Genomic DNA, 25,152 nt, shown 5'->3' with positions numbered 1-25,152 from the left:
TCTATCTATCTATCTATCTATCTATCTATCTATCTATCTCGCTCTGTCTCTCTGTCTCTCTGTCTCTCTGTCTCTCTGTCTCTCTGTCTCTCTGTCTCTCTGTCTCTGTAGGGTTGAAAAGGATAAGGAATCCAGAGCGGATGATTAGAATCGCCGTGGGATACACAGGACATGCCCCTCCCAAGAGTGATGACACTGACACCAACGGTAAGGCAAACACACTCAAACACGGCATCACAGGACCCAACAGACGTGTGCTGCTTTTTGTAGGACGAGGTGACTGTGTGTTGAAAAGCCTTCTGGCTAAACAAGCTGGCAGCCGAGGCCTTATTCTCATCAGCTCTGTTACGAACCTCTTGTGGACAGATGTACTGTACATAAACATAACTGGTACTGTAGAATCTGTCACTATCCTATGGGATGCATGAGATAACAAGCCGCATTAGTTCTAGGTCTTGGTTTTTCGTCACTCCCAGATCCTAATCAAGCATCTGACCAAATTATCAGAGATTTTAGTTCTGGGTTAACTGAGATTACTCTGTTACAGATAATACACACATGCACACACTCACACACATGCACATTAACACGCACACACACACACACACTCTAAAGTGAGTCTCATTCTCATTCAGCTCTGTTACAGATCATGTTTATTCATGCGTGCCGACGCAGAGCAGTGTGTGTGTGCGCACTCACACACACAGAGCTTATTTTAGGAGCAGAAGCTCATTGTCATGCCTAATCAATGCACAGAGCACTATCTATCCATACGGCATGGATCAGTGTTACTGGTGCTGGGAGAAACAGACCGTGGCTGGTTAAGAAAGAGCTGGCTTTAACTGAGATGTATGAGAGAGAGACAGGGCGATCAAAGGTGTTTTTGTGTGTGTTTGTGTGTGTGTGTGTGTTTCTAGTTCTTGTTCTAGTTTGGTGTGTGATTGTATGTCTATTTGTGTGTCTGCATGTTTGTGAGAGAGAGAGAGAGAGAGAGAGAGAGAGAGAGAGAGTGTGTGAGTGTGTGTGTGTACACACACAGGGTGAGGGCCGGGAATATCTGTAGTGTTAAGGGGAGCTATAAAGGTGATGAGTGCTTTGATTGGTTATTGATCCTAGAACAGGACAGCCATCCTAGTGTGTGTGTTTGAGAGGATGCCCAGAAACGGTTTTTGTGGGGAGGTTATTGATTTGTACTGTGTGTTTGTACTCTCCTTGTCTGCTCTCCTGATCTGTCCTGAGATACAACAGGGACAGGAAAGGACAGAGACAGGAGAGGACAGAGCAAAAGAGACAGGAGAGGACAGAACGACAGAGACAGGAGAGGACAGAGCGACAGAGACAGGAGGTGACAGAGCGACAGAGACGGGAGAGGACAGAGCGACAGAGACAGGAGAGGACAGAGCAACAGAGACAGGAGAGGACAGAGCAACAGGAAAGACAAGAGGACAGAGACAGGAGGACAGAGACAGAGAGGACAGGCAGAAAGGACAGAGACAAGACAGGAGACAGGAGAGGCAGACAGAGGCACACAGAGAAGACAGAGGAAGACAGAGAGACAGGAGAGGACAGAGCGACACAGAGACAGGAGAGGACAGAGAGACAGGAGAGGTCAAGAGAGACAGATGATTAGGAGAGGGCAGAGAAACAATGAACAGGAGAGGAACAGAGAGACAGAGACAGAGGACACACCAGAGCCCAGGGACATGAGAGGACAACGAGACAGAGACAGGAGAGGACAAAGAAGACCAGAGAGAACAAGAGACAGAGACAGAGAGAGGACAGAGACAGGAGAGGACAGAGAGACAGAGACCACACAGAGCCCAGGGACATGAAGAGGACAGAGACAGGAGAGGACAAGAGACCTGAAGGACAGAGAGACAGAGACGAGGAAGAGGACAGAGACAGGAGAGGACAGAGCAAAGAGACAGGAGAGGACAGAACGACAGAGACAGAGAGGACAGAACGACAGACAGGAGGTGACAGCAGCGACAGAGACGGGAGAGGACAGAGCGGACAGACAGGAGAGGACAGAAGAGACAGAGACCACACCAGAGCCCAGACAGGAGAGGAACAAAGAGACCTGAGAGGACAGAGAGAGACAGGAGAGGACAGAGAGACCAGAGACAGGAGAGGACAGAGAGACAGACAGGGACAGGAGAGACAGAGAGAGAGAGGTCAGGGACAGATGGAGCGGGGGAGGGACTGGGGAGGAAAAAGGAATGGTGAGGGACAGGGGGAGGAGCAGAAAGGGAGGCTAAGGTTGTTGGTTTGAGAATCAGAGGGGAAGGCTTGGGCATGGAGGATGAATGATTAATTTTCTTGAATTGTTTGGTTGATCGATCGGTCATACCAACAATTTCTCATGTCCCAGCATTCTCTCTGTTGTGGCATCTCAGCTGAGGATGACTTGAGGAAAGGTTTATCAGCAGAATCATGAATTAGCATGCACGCCCATCCCTCTATCCCTCTCCTCATCCACCCTTCTTCTTAATCTCCTCTCTCCCTGTCTTTTCCTTCCTTCCCCATTTCTCTGCCTCTTTTTGCACGCACATCTACCCCAAACTCTTCCCCTCCTCTCCCTCCTTCCCTCTCTCCCCTATATCTCCCCCTCTCTCTTCTTCCTTCCCCTCTATCTCCCTCTATCTAGTTTCTGTGCAATGAGCCTTTCTTTCACATTCATTTTATTTAGAAAAGGGGGACATATTACATTTCTCCTCAGTACTGGAAGAAATATTTGTATTTATTTAACACCCCTACTCTTACAATAAGTGCCATGGGATCTTTAGTGACCACAGAGTCAGGACACCGTTGAACGTCCCATCCAAAAGACAGCACCCTACACAGGGCAATGTCCCCAATCACTGCCCTGGGATACTTTTTTGACCAGAGAAAATAGTGCCTCCTGCTGGTCCTCTAACACCACTTCCAGCGGCATCTAGTCTCCCATCCAAGGACTGACTAGGACCAACCCTGCTTAGATTCAGAGGCATGCCAGCAGTGGGAGGGATGCAGGGGGGTATGCTGCTGTAAGAGTTGCATTTGAGCGTTCTTTACTCTGGAAAGTTTTATAATTAACTGACAGCCTCACAGGGGTATTGGTTTTTTTCAGTAATACATGTGGAAATGACAGTTTTAGAAGGTAAAATATTAATCAACTAATGGATGGGAAATGTGCAGTGTGCTGGACGTTCATTTGTAGCATATTTGATTCTTATATATAGGTACCTGTAAAGATGCTGTTCAGATGGAAGTGTGTGTCTGGGATTGCCATGGGAATTTGTTGGTGGTAGGATCTTTCTGGAAAGTCCCAAGGGAGATATTAACTTAGGTGGTCCACACGCACACAACCACACACATGAGATGTATGAGTGTGTGTGCTTGCATGCATATGGTGGGTGTGTTTGATCGCCGGTTTCATGTGGGTTTTTTAGTGCATTTCAAAGGCAGGGCCCTGATGAGAATTCCTCTGATCAGTGGTCGGAACATCGGGGACACTAGGCGGGATGTGTGTGTGTGTGTGTGGAGGAGAGGATTTAAACACTGATTGGCATTCATAGCAGTGAGTCCGGAGTGCTGCTAAATAAGAAATTAGGCTTTACCTAAGCCAGCGCCATTCAGCTGTTTGAAATTCTGTCTTCTCAGGGCTTCTATTAATAAATGCATAATTGATTAGGGTGAGCATACGTGCCTGAACACACTCTCACTGTCTCTATCACTATCTATCTATACCCCCCCTCTCTCTCTCACACACATACACACGTTGTGTCAGCGTGTGTGCATGAGCATGTTCAGGAGTCTCACGTCTCCTGGGTTAAACAGAGGTCTTTCACTCAAACTCAGTCAATAACCTGTCTGTCTGTCTGTCTGTCTGTCTGTCTGTCTGTCTGTCTGTCTGTCTGTCTGTCTGTCTGTCTGTCTGTCTGTCTGGTCCTGTGCTGTCTGTCTGTCTGTCTGTCTGTCTGTCTGTCTCTCTCTCTGTCTCTGTCTCTGTCTCTCTAGGTGAGCCTGGCCAGTTGAAGATCTACCTACCTAAGAAGCTGTTGGAGTGTTTGCCCAAATGTTCCTCTCTGCCCAAGGAGCGCCACCGCTGGAACACCAATGAGGTGAGAGAGCACTTAGGAGGACCCAATAGTAGGTTGTGCCTAGTCCATGGACTTGGATGGATTAGGGCCTCTGTGTAGCAGTGTTTTAGTGTGGTGACCTCTAGCCTCTTCCATAGGTTAGCATCTCCCTTCACTATTCCAGTGGATGGGTTTCCACATGTGTAGTTCTGAAGAAAACTATTGTGCTGGGCCAACTTGTGGTTTGCTATTATTTCTGTTTTGATTGTGGATAGAGACTGAGGCGTGTGTGTTATTGATTTAGGACAGTGGTTCCCAAACTTTTTATAGTCCCGTACCCCTTCAAACATTCAACCTCCAGCTGCTTATCACCTCTAGCACCAGGGTCAGCACACTCTCAAATGTTGATTTTTGCCATCATTATAAGCCTGCCACACACACACTATACGATAAATGTATTAAACATTAGAATGAGTGTGAGTTTTTGTCACAACCCGGCTCGTGGGGAAGTGACAAAGAGCTCATATAGGACCAGGGCACAAATAATAATATAATAATAATCAGTAATTTTGCTCTTTATTTAGCCATCTTACGTATGAAACTTTATTTGTTCATCGAAAATTGTAAATGAGAAGGGTGTGAAGGGTGTGCTTGAAAGGATGCACATAAGTCTGCAATGTTTGGGCTCCGAGTGGTACAGTGGTCTAAGACACTGCGTCTCAGTGCGAGAGGGGTCACTGCAGTACCTGGTTTGAATCCAGGCTGCATCACATCTGGCCTTGATTGGGAGTCCCATAGGGCAGCGCACAATTGGCCCAGTGTCGTCCGGGGTAGGCTGTCATTGTAAATAAGAATGTGTTCTTATCTGAATTGCCTAGTTACATTTTAAAAAGTTGGGTTGTATTAGAGAGAGTCTTAACATTGTGATTTGCCAAAGCAGGATACTCTGAGCGCAGCCCAATCCAAAAATCTGGCTGTGGCTTTTGATTAAATTCAATTTTCACAGAACCGCTTGTTGCAATTTCGATGAGGCTCTCTTGTTCAGATATCGGTAAGTGGACTGGAGGCAGGGCATGAAAGGGATAACAAATCCAGTTGTTTGTGTTATCTGTTTTTGGGAAAGTACCTGCGTAATTGAGCACCTAACTCACTCAGGTGTTTCGCAATATCACATTTGACATTGTTAGTAAGCTTGAGTTAATTTGCACACAAAAAATCATACAATGATGGAAAGACCTGTGTGTCCATTATAATGCAGACAGAGAAGAGATCCAACTTCTTAATCATAGCCTCAATTTTGTCCAGCACATTGAATATAGTTGCGGAGAGTCCCTGTAATCCAAGATTCAGATCATTCAGTTGAGAAAAAACATCACCCAGATAGGCCAGTTGTGTGAGAAACTCGTCATCATGCAAGCAGTCAGACAAGTGAAAACTATGGTTATTATAGAAAACTTTAAGCTTGTCTCTCAATTTATAAAAAAAAAAAGGTAAATACTTTGCCCGTTGATAACAGCGCACTTCTGTATGTTGTTAAAGCGTTACATGGTCGCTGCCCATATCATTGCATAGTGCAGAAAATACACGAAAATACACGCCTTGCTTTAACAAAGATAACCATTTTCACTGTAGTGTCCAAAACGTCTTTCAAGCTGTCAGGCATTCCCTTGGCAGCAAGAGCCTCTTGGTGGATGCTGCAGTGTACCCAAGTGGCGTCGGGAGCAACTGTTGCACGCACGTTACCACTTTACTATGTCTCCCTGTCAACCCAGCTTTTGCGCCATCAGTACAGATATCAACATATCTTGACCACCAAAGTCCGTTTGATGTCACAAAGCTGTCCAGTACTTTAAAAATATCCTCTCCTGTTGTCCTAGTTTCCAGTGGTTTGCAGAAGAGGATGTCTTCTTTAATTGACCCCCCATAAACGTAATACCAGGAGCTGTGCCAGGCCCGCCACGTATGTTGACTCATCCAATTGTAACACAGAATTCACTAGCTTGTATGCGAAGCAGTAATTGCTTCAAAACATCTCCTGTCATGTCACTGATGTGTCGTGAAACAGTGTTGTTTGATGAAGGCATTGTCTGTATAGTTTTTTTTGTTGTCCTTTTCCTCCAGCATTTTCCCAGCCTTATCCGCGGCAGCAGGAAGAATTAAGTCCTCCACAATAGTATGGGGCTTGCTTGTCCTAGACACTCGGTAGCTCACCATATAAGACGCTTCTAGACCATTTTTATTGATGGTATCTGTTGCTTTTATATGTCTTACTACTCACAAGTTGTCTTAATTCTCGATCAAAAAAACTCCTGTGGCTTATTTTTCAAATGGCCATGTTTTGTTTCTAAATGTCTGCGCAAGAGTGAAGGTTTCATCGAGTTGTGAGATAGTACTTTTGCACATACAGTTGAAGTCGGAAGTTTACATACACTTAGGTTGGAGTCATTAAAACTTGTTTTTCAACCACTCCACCCCCATGCTTCACAGTAGGTATGGTGTTCTTTGGATGCAACTCAGCATTCTTTGTCCTCCAAACACGACGAGTTGAGTTTTTAGCAAAAAGTTCTATTTTGGTTTCATCTGACCATATGACATTCTCCCAATCTTCTTCTGGATCATCCAAATGCTCTCTAGCAAACTTCAGACGGGCCTGGACATGTACTGGCTTAAGCGGGGGGACACGTCTAGCACTGCAGGATTTGAGTCCCTGGCGGCGTAGTGTGTTACTGATGGTAGGCTTTGTTACTTTGGTCCCAGCTCTCTGCAGGTCATTCACTAGGTCCCCCCGTGTGGTTCTGGGATTTTTGCTCACCGTTCTTGTGATCATTTTGACCMCACGGGGTGAGATCTTGCGTGGAGCCCCAGATCGAGGGAGATTATCAGTGGTCTTGTATGTCTTCCATTTCCTAATAATTGCTCCCACAGTTGATTTCTTCAAACCAAGCTGCTTACCTATTGCAGATTCAGTCTTCCCAGCCTGGTGCAGGTCTACAATTTTGTTTCTGGTGTCCTTTGACAGCTCTTTGGTCTTGGCCATAGTGGAGTTTGGAGTGTGACTGTTTGAGGTTGTGGACAGGTGTCTTTTATACTGATAACAAGTTCAAACAGGTGCCATTAATACAGGTAACGAGTGGAGGACAGAGGAGCCTCTTAAAGAAGAAGTTACAGGTCTGTGAGAGCCAGAAATCTTGCTTGTTTGTAGGTGACCAAATACTTATTTTCCACCATAATTTGCAAATAAATTCATTAAAAATCCTACAATGTGATTTTCTGGATTATTCTTTCTCATTTTGTCTGTCATAGTTGAAGTGTACCTATGATGAAAATTACAGGCCTCTCTCATCTTTTTAAGTGGGAGAACTTGCACAATTGGTGGCTGACTAAATACTTTTTTGCCCCACTGTATATATTTTTTTATGTGAATCACATTTTTATGTGGCGTACCCCCGGCGGCATTGCGTGTACCCCAGTACCCCAGTTTGGGAATACCTGATCTAGGAGATGTACATTCGTTACTATGTGATGTAAAGATTATTTGGCTTGTGATTTCTCCTCTGAGGCAATTCATTACATTTTTCATGCGATCTGTCTCAGTGAAGGACAAACAGCATATCTGCAGCCTACAGAACAGAGCACTCACTAGAATCAAGTGTGTGTGTCTGTGTGTGTGCCTGCGTGTGTGTATGTGGTTCCGAATTGAGAGCAGTTTGTGATCTTTCAGTGCTGAGATCTTTGTGTAGGAAACACAGAGTCGAGAGTATGCGTGAAGACAGACCCTCTCCTCTCTCATTGTCTCTTTCTCCTTCTGTGTGTGTTTGATGGAGTGAAGGCTCAGTTCAGGGGAAGGTTGGGTGTCCCTGGGAGGATTCCTTCAAAGCTCATCTGTTTCATCAGAGGCCTAAATTTTCCTGAATACTTAAACACCCCATAGTGTCTGTCTCCCCTTTGTCCTTTATAGGCATACTCCTGTTTCTGTGTTTGAGGGAGAGAGAGACATGGAGAGAGAATGTGTGTTTATGTATGTGTTTGTGTATGTCATTTAAGTGATAATGCCAGAGAAGCCGGTGTTTGGAGGATATATTGGCACGGGTATTGTTCGTCTCAGGCCGGCAAACCGTGCCAATATATCCTCCTGTAATAACAGAGCTGTGAGACGGGAAGCAGGTGCAGGTGAAATGTTTAATAAAACAACAAAACCAGTAACGAGCAAATTCCATAAGGCTACAAGTGGTAAACAAGAACAATACCAACTGGTGAGAAAACATAAGGGAGTGACGTTTAAAGGGGAGGAAATAATGAAGGTAATGAAGTCCAGGTGTGAATCATAATGATTAACATGTTTGCGTGATGATGAGTGCCAGGTGTGCGTAATGATGAATCCCAGGACCTGTGGTTAGTATTCTGCCGATGTCGTACGCCGGAGAGGAGGAGCAGGAGAAGATCTGACACTTCCAAACACCGGCTTCGAGGGCATTATCACTTTTCTACAACGGGTTACCAACATATTCAGACATATTTACATTAAAAACTTTATTTTGATGAATCTATTCATACTATTTCATCCTTCCACAAGATATCGTCCCTAAACAAACCTAGGGTTTCTACCGAAGCCAACTGGTCGTTCGTTCTATTGGTTCGGTTGCCAGAGACGCGACCAGTCGTTCAGTCTTTTTGTTCTGTATCTATGGATGCGACTCAGTCATTCGTTCTAAATGTTCCATTGCCATACTGGCTGGCAACGTTCTTATCCCTTGCTTGCTAGCTAGCCAACTACGGCTAACTTATAGTCATGTCAAACAATGTAGACAGAATAACAACAGTAGCTGCATTTGTTTAAGCTGTTTTCTAGTGACATTTATTTGGATACATCCATAACAATGAGCTAATGAGGTACGATTTCACCTGGCATAGAAAATGTGCTCCCTCGTCAGGACACTGTTGTTCAGAGGAGCTAGCCAACAACACAGCTAACACAATAACTACAAACTGAAGCTGGGAAGACTGAAAATATATATCCATAAAAATGATGCCAAATGATTCATGATTTCGACTGGCGGAGAAACGCTGCCTGCCTTTCTCTCTCGTCCTTACTCTTGACCCCTACACGTTCATTACTATGGGACAGTTGGAGATTGAATTTGAATATTGAAGCAATGTTGCAAATGTCGAAGAGACAGACAGCAAGGTTTATACTAGGGATACACGATATATTGGTGAACATATCAGCCGATATTAGCCAAAAATGCCGATGTCTAGTTTAACGCCAATGTGCAAAACCGATGTCAACACTGACGTTCATACCTATATAACTTAGTGACGCCACATCATAATGACGCCACGTAAAATTTTGCACTACACGTGCAACACAGCATTCCTAACCTAGCCCACAATGTCTGCTGTGTGGATCGAACAGTCAACAAGTCGAGCAGTCATTTGAAAGAGTAAGAACATTTCAGCGAGACAACTCAAAGGGGAAATCCATTATTGGCAAGATAATGGAATTCATTGCCCTTGACAATCAACCGTTCTCTGTCGTGGGTGATGTTGGCCTTCACCGACGGGTCGAGCACCGGTACACACTACCAAGAGTGCTATTTTTCAGATGTTGCCCTCCCGGAGTTACACAGTAATAGCGTCACTTTTATTAGCTTCAAGACATACATACTATGGAACCACATTTGGGAATTTGCGTGTCAAAAAAAGATTCAGTAGCACTGTCAAAGCTGTATAAAAAATTCTGCAAACACCGGCCACGAACGATGCGTTTACAATACCGCGTTGGTAATAAAGCATCATTTGTTCGACCGCAACTTCTGAGGTAGCTAGCTTTAGCTTGGTACCTAGCTATCACCAATACAACCTGCCTGAAAACAATGACCAGTAGAAACTGCAGTCATTTTCATTATTCTTACGTAAATGCCAACAAAATAACTTTGTGTGTGTGTAACCTTTATTTAACTAGGCAAGTCAGTTAAGATCAAATTCTTATTTACAATGACGGGCCTACCCCGGCCAAACCCGGACGACGCTGGGCCAATTGTGCACCACCCTATGGGACTCCCAATCACGGCCAGATCACGCAGCCTGGATTCAAACCAGGGACTGTAGTGACGCCTCTTGCACTGAGATGCCGTGCCTTAGACTGCTGCGTCCATGTGTGTGTGTTAACTATTTAACTGTACTAGAATTCTTAAAAGGCCGCCAAAATGTTAAATATCGGTTATCAGTATCGTGTTTTTTTGGCAAGGAAAATTCGGTATCGGCCAAAAATGTCACATCGGTGCATCACCAGTTTATACAAATCTCCGCTGTTGAAAATTAAATGTTAGTCTAAAAGGAATGTGAGATAATGTCTTGATGCTTTTTATAGGGGAGGTCAAGTTTATAACATGCCTGGCTGGGCTGATGAGACAGTGGATTGCGCTGTCAGATGGAACAGAGTAAATAGGCATTTCAACGCCATAGATTTAGCCGGTGGTAACTTGTGGATAAGACACCGCTGGAATGCACTTTTAACCAATCAGCTTTCAGGATTAGACCCACCCATTGTATAAATCAGGCATAACTGATGCACCAAAGCATTATATACCTCTCCTCCAAATGGTTCTGTCTGAATGTGATTTGGAGGGAATCTCACAGATAGGTTCTGCTGATAATTTAGCCTGCTTCTAAATCCTACTAGTACTGTGTGTGTGTGTGTGTATACACGTGAGCGTGCATGCGTGTGTATGTGTGTTAGCTTATCATCATGGTGCTAAATGTCCCAGCTAGCACATACTGTAACGTTCTGAGAACCATGTTTCTTAGAGCTTGGTGAGAGCGTGTTTGTCCTATGATTATTTTGCATACAACCTTCCCCCAATGTTCTGGAATGGTGTAAGATACTGAGCTAGCACATAACGTTCTGAGAACCCTATGTTTCTTAAGTGGGAATTTCAGGACTTCAGTGTAACGTTTCCTACAGGTTCCCCCATGGTTCTATTTAAAGGAACGTTCTCAAATTGTTCCAAAAATATTAAGAAACAACGTTCTTCTATGGGAATTTCAGTACTTCAAAGTTTTCTACTGTTTTCGTCATGGTTTTATTTAAAGTCATGTTCTCAGAAAGTTCAGAGAACGTTAAGAATCAATGTTCTTCTATGGGAATTTCAGTACTTCAGCATAACGTTTCTTCAGGTTTGCTTCTATTCTAAAACGTTCCATTAAAACCATAAGAAAACATTACTAACATTCATAGAATGTTCTAAGAATGTTATTTATAAACATATGCATTCCGTTTTCAGCATCAACAAAACTCTCTATCCTCTATCTTGTTAAATGTGTTCAGGTCTGTTGGCCGTGCCCACTAATTGGCCCTACCTTATCTAAATGAGTGCTTGTTTCCTTTGAAATGGGATCTGTTTGAATAGACTCAAATGAAAAGCTTCGTATGAGTTCCCAGAACATGCTAAATGTTCCCTCCCGTTCTCAGAACATTTAAAAAAAACATTCAGTTTCGTTGTTCAGGAAACGTATGGCTTCGTTCCCAGAACCAACGGGAAACCAAAAATGTACATTTCCATAACATCCAAGGAACCACATGTGCTAGCTGGGGCTGCTAATACAGCATGGTGATGACTTATTGATAAAACACCAGTCAGACACGCCCAGTGATTACTATCTCTCTCTAATGTGTGTGTGTGTTTCATTTCAACCTGCAGCGGGATCCAAGTTTTAGAGAGAATCTTAGTGATCCTCTCTCTCTCGCGCTATCTCTTTAGATTTTCTGTATTTTCTTTTGCACTCGGTCTTCCTCTCTATCCGTCTCTACCTCCTCACTCTCTATGACCTTTTTCACATTGACGATAGCAAAGGGACATTTTAGAGAGGTTCTGGAGAGACAATACTGATGTGTGAACTTGCCAAATGATCACGTCTAAAGCGCTACCTCCAGAGGTCGTGTATGACACGCGCCCTACAGTTACCCTTATCTGAGCAGGGCAGTGTGAACACAATTCTCCTCATATTTAAGACTTATTTTATTGAGTTTAACATGAAATTGCAGTAACAGCCTGTTACATTCAGAAATTGTAGCAGTAACTGAGCCACATAGCACTATGGAAGCCCATTCCCCTAACATTGTTTTTAGGTCGATAGGCTTACTATCTCAATTTTGAGATATGTAAGTAAACATTTTGAGATAGTACAAATAGAATATGTTCATTTGTAACATTGTGTGGTGATGTCAGAGGCGGCACCACAAGGGAAATTGTTTTCCTGGGACCCAGAGTAAAAAAATAGATAAAGGTTTTATATGGGCCATGATGGACTAGATTTTTTCTAGACAGGTCATACAGTATGATTTAAAAGAAAAAACTCCTGGATAAATTCCTGGTCCTAGGGATGACTACATAACAATCCTGTCATACTTGTCCTTAACACTCAAGATTTGGGACTTCAAGAAGTATGGAGAACAACACATTCTAATGAAAGGGGCTATTATTTTTATTATGTACACAAATCCTATTCAAGAATATACTTTTTTGTTCCATAAAAAAATTTTCTCCAAGATTTCAAGTTGTTTATTTTCCTAGAATTTTATCTGACCCCTCTGCCCTGTTTTTTCCCCATTGAATTTGAGGGACCTCCTATGACACCACCATCTTGGAGATTCAACATATAGCTCCTAGCAAATCATAAATTATTTATTGTGTTAATAATCACTTCCATTTTTTATTTGAAATGCACTGGAACACAGCAGTATGCCCTTTAATGGTCTGGGATACCCTGAAGCCAATACAGTGCCTTGCAAAAGTATTCATCCCCCTTGGTGTTTTCCTATTTTGTTGCGTTACAACCTGTAATTTAAATTGATTTTTATTTGGATTTCATGTAATGGACATACACAAAATAGTCCAAATTGGTGAAGTGAAATGAAAAAAGTGACTTGTTTACATTTTATTTTTTTATTTTATAAAAACGGAAAAGTGGTGCGTGCATATGTATTCACCCTCTTTGCTATGACGCCACTAAATAAGATCTGGTGCAACCAATTACCTTCAGAAGTCACATAATTTGTTGAAGTCCACCTGTGTGCAATCTAAGTGTCACAGGATCTCAGTATATACAGTTGACGTCGGAAGTTTATATACACTTAGGTTGGAGTCATTAAAACTCGTTTTTCAACCACTCCACAAATTTCTTGTTAACAAACTATAGTTTTGGCAAGTCGTTTAGGACATCTACTTTGTGCATGACACAAGAAGTAATTTTTCCAACAATTGTTTGGATTATTTCACTTATAATTCACTGTATCACAATTCCAGTTGGTCAGAAGTTTACATACACTAAGTTGACTGTGTCTTTAAACAGCTTGGAAAATTCCAGAAAATGATGTCATGGCTTTAAAAGCTTCTGATAGGCTAATTGACATCATTTGAGTCAATTGGAGGTGTACCTGTGGATGTATTTCAAGGCCTACCTTCAAACTCAGTGCCTCTTTGCTTGACATCATGGGAAAATCACAAGAAATCAGCCAAGACCTCAGAAAAACATTGTAGACCTCCACAGGTCATGTTCATCCTTGGGAGCAATTTCCAAACGCTTGAAGGTACCACGTTCATCTGTACAAACAAAAGCACGCAAGTATAAACACCATGGGACCACGCAGCCGTCATACCACTCAGGAAGGAGACGCGTTCTGTCTCCTAGTGATGAACTTACTATGCTGCCGAAAAGTGCAAATCAATCCCAGAACAACAGCAAAAAACCTTGTGAAGATGCTGGAGGAAACGGGTAGAAAAGTATCTATATCCACAGTAAAACGAGTCCTATATCGACATAACCTGAAAGGCCCCTCAGCAAGGAAGGAGCCACTGTTCCAAAACCGCCATAAAAAAGCCAGACTACGGTTTACAACTGCACATGGGGACAAAGATCGTACTTTTTGGAGAAATGTAATCTGGTCTGAGGAAACAAAAATAGAACTGTTTGGCCATAATGACCATCGCTATGTTTGGAGGAAAAAGGGGGAGGCTTGCAAGCCGAAGAACACCATCCCAACCGTGAAGCACGGGTTGCATCATGTTGTGGGGGTGCTTTGCTGCAGGAGGGACTGGTGCACTTCAGAAAATAGATGGCATCATGAGGATGGAACATTATGTGGATATTAAAGCAACATCTCAAGACATCAGTCAGGAAGTTAAAGCTTGGTCGCAAATGGGTCTTCCAATTGGACAATGACCGCAAGCAGACTTCCAAAGTTGTGGCAAAATGGCTTAACCTCTCTGGTACAAGTGGGACGTCCCACCTCGACAACAGCCAGTGAAATTGCAGGGCGCCAAATTCAAAACAACAGAAATCCCATAATTAAAATTCCTCAAACATACAAGTATTATACACCATTTTAAAGATAAACTTCTTGTAAATCCAACCACAGTGTCCGATTTCAAAAAGGCTTTACTGCAAAAGCACACCATGCGATTATGTTTGGTTTTCTATGACTAGGTGCTGACCTAACAGCCATTTTTCCAGCCAAAGAGAGGAGTCACAAAAAGCAGAAATAGAGATAAAATGAATCACTAACCTTTGATCATCTTCATCAGATGGCACTCATAGGACTTCATGTTACACAATACATGTATGTTTTGTTCGATAAAGTTCATATTTATATCCAAAAATCTCAGTTTACATTGACGCGTTATGGTCAGAAATGCATTGTCTCAAACAAACATCCGGTGAAAGTGCAGAGCCACATCAAATTACAAAAATACTCATCATAAACATTGATAAACGATACAAGTGTTAAACATACGAATAAAGATAAACTTCTCCTTAATGCAACCGCTGTGTCAGATTTCAAAAAGACTCTATGGAGAAAGCACACTTTGCGATTATGTTAGGTCAGCACCTAGCCACAGAAACCCATACAGCCATTTTCCAGCCAAGGAGAGTGTCACAAAAGTCAGAAATAGCATTAAAATTAATCACTTACCTTTGATCTTCATCTGGTGGCACTCCCAGGTCTCCATGTTAGACAATAAATGTTTGTTTTGTTCGATAAAGTCCCTCTTTATGACCAAAAACCTCCTTTTTGTTTGCGCGTTTTGTCCAGTAATCCGAATGCTTAAGGCGCGTGCCTTAAGAGTTTTTTTTAAAGTACAATAAAAGTTAGTAGAAACATGCCAAACGATGTTTAAATTAATTATTAATCCTCTGGTTGTTTTTGTCATAAATAATCAATAATATTTCAACCGGACAAAAGCTTCATCAATAGGAAAGGAGAAACAAGAAAGGCGATCAGGCGCATGGCTGATGAATGAATTTCCACTGGCCACTGATTGAAAGTGCTGTATCTCCCTCATTTTTCAGAGTAAAAGCCTGAAACAATGCCTAAAAACTGGCCACATGTAGAGGAAGCCACAGAGCTCATGAACTGGGTCCTAAGTCTTTGTATGGTGGATAGGCTTTCAATGGAAAAACAGCCTTTCAAAATAATAGTACTTCCTGGTTGGATTTTCCCAAGTTCTGTTATACTCACAGACATTATTTTAACAGTTTTGGAAACTTTCGAGTGTTTTCTATCCAAATCTACTAATTATATGCATATCCTATCTTCTGGGCCTGAGTAGCAGGCAGTTTAATTTGGGCACGCTTTTCATACAAAATTCTGAATGCTGCCCCCTACCCTAGTGAAGTTAAGGACAACAAAGTCAAGGTATTGGAGTGGCCATCACAAAGCCCTGACCTCAATCCTATAGAGAATGTGTGGGCAGAACTGAAAAAGTGTGTGCGGGCAAGGAGGCCTACAAACCTGACTCAGTTACACCAGCTCTGTCAGGAGGAATGGTCCAAAATTCACCCAACTTATTATGGGAGGCTTGTGGAAGGCTACCTGAAACGTTTGACCCAAGTTAAACAATTTAAAGGCAATGCTACCAAATACTAATTGAGTGTATGTAAACTTCTGACCCACTGGGAATGTGATGAAAGAAATAAAAGCTGAAATAAATAATTCTCTCTACTATTACTCTGACATTTCACATTCTTAAAATAAAGTCATGATCCTACCTGACCTAAGACAGGGCATTTTTACTAGGATTAAATGTCAGGAATTGTGAAAACTGAGCTTAAATGTATTTGGCTAAGGTGTATGTAAACTTCCGTCTTCAACTCTATACACCTGTTCCGAAAGGCCAGAGTCTGCAACACCACTAAGACAAGGGCACCAGCAAGCAAGCGGGACCATGAAGACCAAGGAGCTCTCCAAACAGGTCACGAAAAAGTTGTGGAGAAGTACAGATCAGGTTGGGTTATAAAAAAATATATAATATATAATATAACTTTGAACATACCACGGAGCACCATTATACCGTTATTTAAAATGTAAAGAATATGGCACCACAACACACTGCCAAGAGAGGGCCGCCCACCAAACTCATGGACCAGGCAAGGAGGGCATAAATCAGAGAGCAAGAGACAAAGATGAACCCTGAAGGAGCTACAAAGCTCCACAGCGGAGATTGGAGTATCTGTCCATAGGACCACTTTAAGTCGCACACTCCACAGAGCTGGGCTTTACGGAAGAGTGGCCAGAAAAAAGCCATTGCTTAAAGAAAAAAAGGCAGAGGAACAGTGGGTTAACTGCTTTGTTCAGGGGCAGAGTGACATATTTTTTTACCTTGTCAACTCTGGGCTTCGTTCCAGCAACCTTTCGGTGACTGGCCCAACGCTCTAACCACTAGGCTACCTGCCACCCCCATAGACCAGTGTCACTTTTAAATGTTGATTATATGTTGATTTCTCAAATATTAATTCTGCGCCTGGAATCTGTGCTGCCCAATCTCATCCACACAGACCAAACTGGTTTTGTACAGGGTCGTCTCTCCCCTGATAATTTACGTAGATATTTTGACATTCTTTTTTTATACTAATGTTCTTAAGACCCCAAATGTTGTAGTCTCCCTTGATGCTGAAACAGCATTCGACAGAGTGGAATGGACGTACATGTACATTATGTCTGTATTATCAATGTTTCGTCTTTTGTATTCAAATGATTTATAATTCACCGGTGACAGTAGTTAAAGATGCGTTACACAGAAATCGCTCCGCCATTTCCTGGTTGCTAAAATTCTAATAGTTTGCCTAATTTCAGTTTATGTGACAAAACAAGCAAGTGTAGTGTAGAGAATCATTGTACCATCTAAATCGCTGTGAAATATCTTTCCATAACTAAGAAATATTGTATTGTGTCAAAACCGAAAGTAAAAGGCACAAAAACAAAACTTAAGAACGGGAAGCATAGAAATAGCGCATATTGAACATATCTACCACTTCTTAGACTTGCTTTCAATGAGATTGACAGATCTATAACTCCCATTTCTATGTGAATTTGGTCAGGTCAAAAAGTTTCATACTGCAGCTTTTAAACCCACACCCAATACTCAACCCTCTTCCTGTTGTCTCGAGGGACAAGGCAAGACTGTCCGACCAGTGCAGAACTTTTTGCTTTGGTCATAGAACCCCTATGCCACCATGATTAGATCACATGACCAAATTAAAGGAATTATTTCCAAAGTATACACCTCACATGGTTATGGGCTTAACAAAAGAAGACACCTGTACCATGTCAGATATAGAGTTTAAATGCATTACATTTTGAGTGTGCATCCCAATATTACACTTTATATACATTACAGAAGACTGAAATATAATAAAACTGTTTGACATATAAACACCGGATTTTTGGCGTTATTAAAAAAAAGTGTATTAATTATGAAATTATGAAAAATATGAATAACATTCCACCCATTAGGCCACTAGGTAATTTGACTGCAGGAAAGGGCTACGTACTTCGGAATTTTCCTACCCAGTAATGTACATTGAGAATGCAAAATATTAAGAACACCTGCTCTTTCCATAACACAGACTGACCAGGTGAATCCAGGTGAAAGCTATGATCCCTTATTGATGTCACCTGTTAAATTCACTTCAATCATTGTAGATGAAGGGGAGGAGACAGGTTAAAGAAGGATTTTTAAGTCTTGAGACAATTGAGACATGGATTGTGTAGATGTGCCATTCAGGGGGTGAATGGGCGAAACCAAAAATGTATGTGCTTTTGAACGGGGTATGATAGTAGGTGACAGGTGCACCGGCTTTTGTCAAGAACAGCAACTCAGATGGGTTTTTCACACTCAACAGTTTCCCTTGTGAATAAAGAATGGTCCACCACCCAAAGGACATCCAGCCAACTCATGTTTGGTACACTCCGTGTACATGATTTGTGTAACTTGAACTACATTCCAGTTATTGAAATGGTTACCAATGACTTGAAAAGCATGTACTTACTTCCTACTTCTCTTGTGGGCAGAGTTAATGTAATCAGAATGTCAATATTACCAACATTTCTTTATTTGTTTCAGAATCTTCCAATTTCACCCCCTCTGCATTAAAAAAGAAAACATGCAGAGCCTCCTATCCTCATTTATTTGGAATAACAAATCACCCAGAATTCATCTGCAGGTCCTGTATCTTCCATATAATGCAGGTGGTCTGAATTTACCCAACCTAAAACTTTCCTATTGGGCAGCCCAACTCTCCCAAGTTAAGCCATGGTTTTCTCCCTCATTAAGTTACCGGGCAAGGCTAGAATCCTTTGCCACTTTACCATATGAGTTGAAATACCTGCCCTATTTTGGCCTGGAAGAGATAAAGAAGATTATGAATAACCCAGGCAAGTATGGAAAGCAACTCATAAATTACTGGGTTACAATGCATCTCTCTCCCCTTTTGCTCCCATATGAAGTAATCCCTGCTTTTCATCCTCTTTTAATGAATCTACATTTAAATCGTGGCACAACAAGGGTTTAAGGGAAATGTACCACTTCTTCTAGGATGGTACTTTTTGTTCTTTTCAACAATAACGAGATCAATTCTGTATTCCATCTGACCATTTGTTTAGATTTTTTCAAGTCTGAAATAATGGTTAAATTGAAACAGGGTTCTCTTGTGAAACCCAAATCATCTAAACTTGATGTTTTACTAAATAATAAGTGTATTTCTAGGGTTTATAAATTGTTTCTAGATTATATGCCAGTAGACACCAATGTTACTAGATCGAAATGGGAACCCGATTTACAGGTTTAAATAAGCATAGAATAATGATGTCTTTCCTTTGTTGGGGCTGTAAGAGCCAAAATTTTACTTTTTATAATGTTTTGGACATGTAATCTTATTTCAATGTTTTGGGAGTCAGTAATCAACACAATTTCAGAATGTTTACAGATTTATATCCCTGTCACGCCTAGCTTGTGTCTGTTTGGGACTAGTGAACTAGATCCATGGAACAAAAATCTGAAAAAATATATTAATCTGTCTGTGCTTGTGGCAAAGAAATGAATAACACTATTCTTGAAATCAGATATACTTTAACACACTGGTTAAATGAAATATCTAGCAACATCCCTCTGGACAATATTTTCTATAACATCAAAGGCAGACCACATGTTTCCAAAATATCTGGCATTCCCACATTCAATTCATATAGATAAGAGCAAATAAATAATGAGTGACATATTTATTTATTTTTGTTGATGGTTTTGTTTATTCGTTTATCTGATTGCATGTATTGCTGCACCTTTTTTGGTAGTGTACATGTTTATGCAACACATGGGGAGGGAAAAACGTGTTATTTCATTAATATGATTCATTATTGAAATAACACGTTTTTCCCTTTGATGAAATTGTACTTACACGTGGTACTTACACATGGTTAGTTGTAATGTTGTAAGGTATGCCTACTGTATTTTTCTATTCGTATTAGAGGGGTAATCGTACATTTTTGATTGGCAAACATTTCTTGATGTAGATATGTTGTTAGCTTTAGTTATGTAAATTGAAAAGTGTATGTACATATTATGCAAATTGAAAAGTGTATGTACATATTATGTACATTGTAATGTCCTTCCCGATAACTCTATTCAGTGAGAATGTCCTATCTATCGTTACCTCTCTCTGAGAGTTCGGAGGGGTTGGGTTAAATGTAGAAGACACATTTTGGTTGAATACATTAAGTTATGCAACTGACTAGGTATCCCCTTTCCCTTTCGCATTCCTCTCTCCGGGGGTCACCTAATAGTGTGCTAGTGTGTAAGAGGGTAAAAGGTGTGTGTATAGTGGGGTCATGCTGTTTGGGTGTCGCTGCATGCTGGGTCACTGTGGTTCCTGGTGGGAGTGTGTGTATGGGATTAGTCTGTGTGCGTGTGGGATTAATGCGGCGTGTCAGGATAAGGACAATTCTGATTAGCACAGATTTAATCCTTCTGACTCTCAGTAGGAAGACTGATATCCTTACCTCACCCCACTCTGTGTGTGTGAATATGATCTTGTCACGCATGGCTCTGCCTCAACCTTTTCACCTCTCCAGATCACTGAGGTGTGGCCCCTGCATTTTCTCTCTCTTATTTTTCCTACCTTTCTCCCTCCTCCTCTCCTATATCTCATTCTCTCCCTCCTCTCTTTCACACTCCCTCCACTCCTTCTCTTATCTCATTCTCTCTCTTTCCCTCTCCCCCTGACTCATTCCCTCTCTCTGTGTTCTGCACCCAGTGATGTGTGAAAAGATTGGGGGATGAAGGGATGGATTTCTCCCTGTAGGGCTGAGGGGATGGCTGAGGCTTCTGTTCAGTAACAGACTGGGGGTGGATGTGTTCCCATAGTAATACACTATAGCTTAAAGGAAAACTCCACACAAAAATGATATTTTGGTATTTGTTTCATTAGTCCATTGCAAGCAAATCATTGTCTCAAAATGTTTTGCTTGTCAGCAATCACGTTTTCAAGATATTTAACTTTCAAAATACAGAAATCATTTTGGATCTTATGATGCAAAATGCATCATACTGGGATGATTTCTGTATTTTGAAAGTTACATATCTTGAAAACTTAAATCCATGTCCTGACGAATTGAGGCTGTTCTAAGTGCAAAAGGGGGTACAACTCACTATTAGGAAGGTGTTCCTAATGATTTGTATACTCAGTGTATACGTATAATACAGTGTATACGTATAATAATATATACCATTTGGCAGACTTTTATCCAAAGAGACTTACAGTCATGCGTGCATACATTTTACGTATGACACACAAAAAATGATGTCAATGACAAATACAATAGAAGGTGTACTGGTCTACTATATCAAAGCATCCATCTTTGTTTAATAATGAACAAATGATTAATTATTTGGAGTATATGGTAATAGTAGATAGATAGCAAGGTAGATAGATAGCAGATAGTAGATAGATAGCAAGGAAACTGCAGTCTGTCATTGTTGCCTGTTTTTTCTGTTTGATATTTTACACGTGTATCTAGTGATGTCGCTGCATGATGCTTACATGATTGTGTGAACAAGCGGTTGAACAGATGACGTATGTGCACACACACAAACACACATGCACACCGCCTGCCAAGCCTGAATAGTGCATTCCTCCACAGTGTGTGTGTGTGTGTGTGTGTGTGTGTGTGTGTGTGTGTTGTGTGTGTGTGTGTGTGTGTGTGTGTGTGTGTGTGTGTGTGTGTGTGTGTGTGTGTGTGTGTGTGTGTGTGTGTGTGTGTGTGTGTGTGTGTGTGTGTGTGTGTGTGTGTGTGTGTGTGTGTGTGTGTGTTGTGGGATAGGTTCCCATAGTAACAGCGGCAGGTGTTTAATCTGAGACATGCTCACCCAGACCTTTCTGCTCCCACATCAAAGAGCCTATCCTAAAGGCCTAACGAAGGACACACACACACACACACACACACACACAATGATTTTTCTCTAGTGTGTATCTAGTGGAGAGTGAGCCTCGGTTTCTCTTCCTAATGAGCTCTTGCTGGGGCGACTGTTAATTAGCACACACACACACACACAGAAGACTGTCAATTAGCTCTAATTGACTTTGCTGATTGAGTCAGAGCAGCATGTGTCTCATTATGTTCCTTCTCCTACACCCACACGCACACACACACACATTAACAGACACAGAGGTGCTAATGTTAACTAGCTGATAGCTGATAGAGGTGTGAGGGGAGCATTTAGAGCAGGGCTCCCCAGCTAGCACATACTGTTCTGAGAACCATATGTTTCTTAGAGCTTGGTGAGAGCTTGGTTGTCCTATGGTTATTTTGCATACAACCTTCCACAACTTTCTGGGAATGTTGCAGGATAGTTGCTTGGCTTTGGAACAGTCTCACCACATTTAAGAAAACTTTAGTAACATTCAGAGAACATTCTAAGAATGTTATTTGAAAACATATACACTATACATATACACTATACACATATACAATATATAAACATATACACTATACATATACACCACTAATTGGCCACACCTGATCTTAATGAGTGCTTGTTTCCTTTTAAACGGGGTGTGTTTGAATAGACTAAAATTAACAGCTTTGTATGGCATGCGAGCTCCATCCTGGCGGCGCAGGAGACTAATTCTATGGATAGAGAACGACTAATTATATGGATAGAGAACAGAAGATTATAGTATCGAATACCACTGATGCAATAAAATCACAATAAAAAAGAAATGTGTTTGCATGATTGCCTACTAGGGAAATTAAAGTTTAAAAAAAGTTTACCCAGGCCTCCTGAGTTGCGCAGCGGTCTAAGGCACTGCATTGCACTGTACGCAGGGGTTCGATTGTGACCGGGAGTCCCATAGGACTGTGCACAATTGGCCCAGGGTCGTCCGGGTTAGGGGAGGGTTTGGCCAGGGGGGCTTTACTTGGCTCATCTTGCTCTAGCGACTCCTTGTGGCGGGCTGGGCACCTGCAAGTTGACTTCTGCCGTCAGTTGAACGTGTTTGCTCCGACACATTGGTGCAGCTGGCTTCCGGGTTAAGCGAGCGGGTGTTAAGAAGCGCGGTTTGGCGGGTCATGTTTCGGGAAGACGCATGACTTAACCTTCGCCTCTCCCGAGCCCGTTGGGGAGTTGCAGCAATGAGACAAGATCGTAGATCAGCAAGATCAGCAGGACCCAGAGGTGTTTCTGCTGGTAGTACGCTAGGTTCTAACTGCATCAGGAAGTTCAACACACATAATGTAGCTAGGTTTTAGTTCTCTATCATTATTGGAATTGAAGGTCGTCCTTGATCTTGATTGAAGGTCGCTGTAATGTTTGAATTGACAATATCTGCCATCCACACTATTTTACACCAAACTGCTCTCCTACAGAAGTACTGGCATCGGTACTGGCATAGTGGGGCATTAAATAAATTGGCTGCTATTTGAACAAAGACTAAATCATTTGCCTTGAAACTCACTGGAAAAACTGTGTGCGTGCCTGGATGTGTGTGTGTGTGAGCATGTGTGTGAGAGAGCGAGAGAGCCTGTGCGTGTGTGTGTGTTGTCTCCAGTATCAGAGCCTGAGGCTGTGACCTCTCCAGTCGACAGTGAGCCCTGTGCCGCTGTCGTTTACCAGAGTCAAGTATGGATTAACGAGGGGCAGCGACGCCAACACACACACACACCACCGGAGGGAGAGTTTTTATACACCTTTTTGTGTGTGATTCATATTAATTTATTTTTAATCATCCCTCTGCTTTTGGAGTGTGAGAAATATTTCATGTGTTTGGAGAAAACCTAGTTATAATCACTAATTAGTCCTTCAGGCTTCTAAAAGAGCAGATCTTGCTCTCTCTTTCTATCTTTCTCTCTCACTTTGTATCTCTCTCTTTTTATATCTTTATTTATCTGTCTCTATTTTTCTCTCTGTCTGGTTCAATCTCTATCTTTATCTCTCATCCTACCCTGTGTGTGTGTGTGTGTGTGTGTGTGTGTGTGTGTGTGTGTGTGTGTGTGTGTGTGTGTTTGTGTGTGTGTGTGTGTGTGTGTCGTGTGTGTGTGTGTCTGTGTCTGTGTCGTGTCTGTTGCTGTGTCTGTCTGTGTGTGTGTGTGTGTGTGTGTGTGTGGTCAAACCGTAATCAGGTAGATCATGCCTGTCTTCTGTCCCTAGTATAATGAGCAGATAATGAACTCCTTTGACTCAGACGTGTTTGAAGGTGTGGACCGTTTTAACTGGGTTTGATCATTTCAAGGTGTCTCTGTGTTCTCCCTGGGTTTATCTATCAGTCTCTGTTTCTGTGATAACTCAGCCTGCAATTTTGTTCTGTTATAAAATATTCCTTGTCACAACCTTAGGCCTGTACCCGCCTCGCCCTCAGCCAGTGGTGTAGTGGAGGGTGTACGCAGGTACAGTGCCTTTAGTAAGTATTCATAGTCATTGACTTTCTCCACATTTGTATGTTACACCTTATACTAAAATTGATTAAATAAAAATATTCCTCAGCAATCTACACAGAATACCCGTAATGAAAAGGCGAAAACAGTTTTTTTGTGCAAATGTAATTCAAAATACACTGCTCAAAAAAATAAGGAACACTTAAACAACCAATGTAACTCCAAGTCAATCCAACTTCTGTGAAATCAAACTGTCCACTTAGGAAGCAACACTGATTGAAATAAATTTCACATGCTGTTGTGCAAATGGAATAGACAACAGGTGGAAATTAAGCAAATAGCAAGACACCCCCAATAAAGAGTGGTTCTGCAGGTGTGACCACAGACCACTTCTCAGTTCCTATGCTTCCTGGCTGATGTTTGGTCACTTTTGAAGCTGGCGGTGCTTTCACTCTAGTGTAGCATGAGACGAGTCTACAACCCACACAATGGTCAGGTAGTGCAGCTCATCCAGGATGGCACATCAATGCGAGCTGTGGCAAGAAGGACAGCTGTGTGTCGTCAGCGTAGTGTCCAGAGCATGGAGGCGCCACCAGGAGACAGGCCAGTACATCAGAGGACAGTGGAGGAGGCCGTAGGAGGGCAACAACCCAGCAGCAGGACCGCACCTCCGCCTGTGCAAGGAGAGAGGAGAGCACTGCCAGAGCCCTGCAAAATGACCTCCAGCAGGCCACAAATGTGCATGTGTCTGCCTAAACGGTCAGAAACAGACTCCATGAGGGTGGTATGAGGGCCCGACGTCCACAGGTGGGGTTGTGCTTACAGCCCAACACCGTGCAGGACGTTTGCATTTGCCAGAGAACACCAAGATTGGCAAATTCGCCACTG

The 25,152-nt window shown here is 42.2% G+C and overlaps 1 long non-coding RNA gene across 1 annotated transcript in view; it reads left to right on the top strand.

Annotated features, from left to right (window-relative positions):
• The window catches only part of LOC111969624 (uncharacterized), a 24,206-nt gene extending 20,105 nt beyond the window's left edge, over positions 1 to 4,101 (top strand). The window contains exons 2-3 of the long non-coding RNA XR_002878028.1: positions 112 to 207; positions 4,000 to 4,101. This is a non-coding gene — a long non-coding RNA (uncharacterized lncRNA). The remainder of the gene's footprint in view (positions 1 to 111; positions 208 to 3,999) is intronic.
• Positions 4,102 to 25,152: the final 21,051 nt, after the last annotated feature.

The sequence above is a fragment of the Salvelinus sp. IW2-2015 genome, linkage group LG11 (assembly GCF_002910315.2).
Source record: "Salvelinus sp. IW2-2015 linkage group LG11, ASM291031v2, whole genome shotgun sequence".
In the NCBI taxonomy this organism is placed as follows: domain Eukaryota; kingdom Metazoa; phylum Chordata; class Actinopteri; order Salmoniformes; family Salmonidae; genus Salvelinus; species Salvelinus sp. IW2-2015.
The sequence above is the reverse complement of the archived record's forward strand: the minus strand, read 5'-3'. Positions and strand labels throughout refer to the sequence as shown.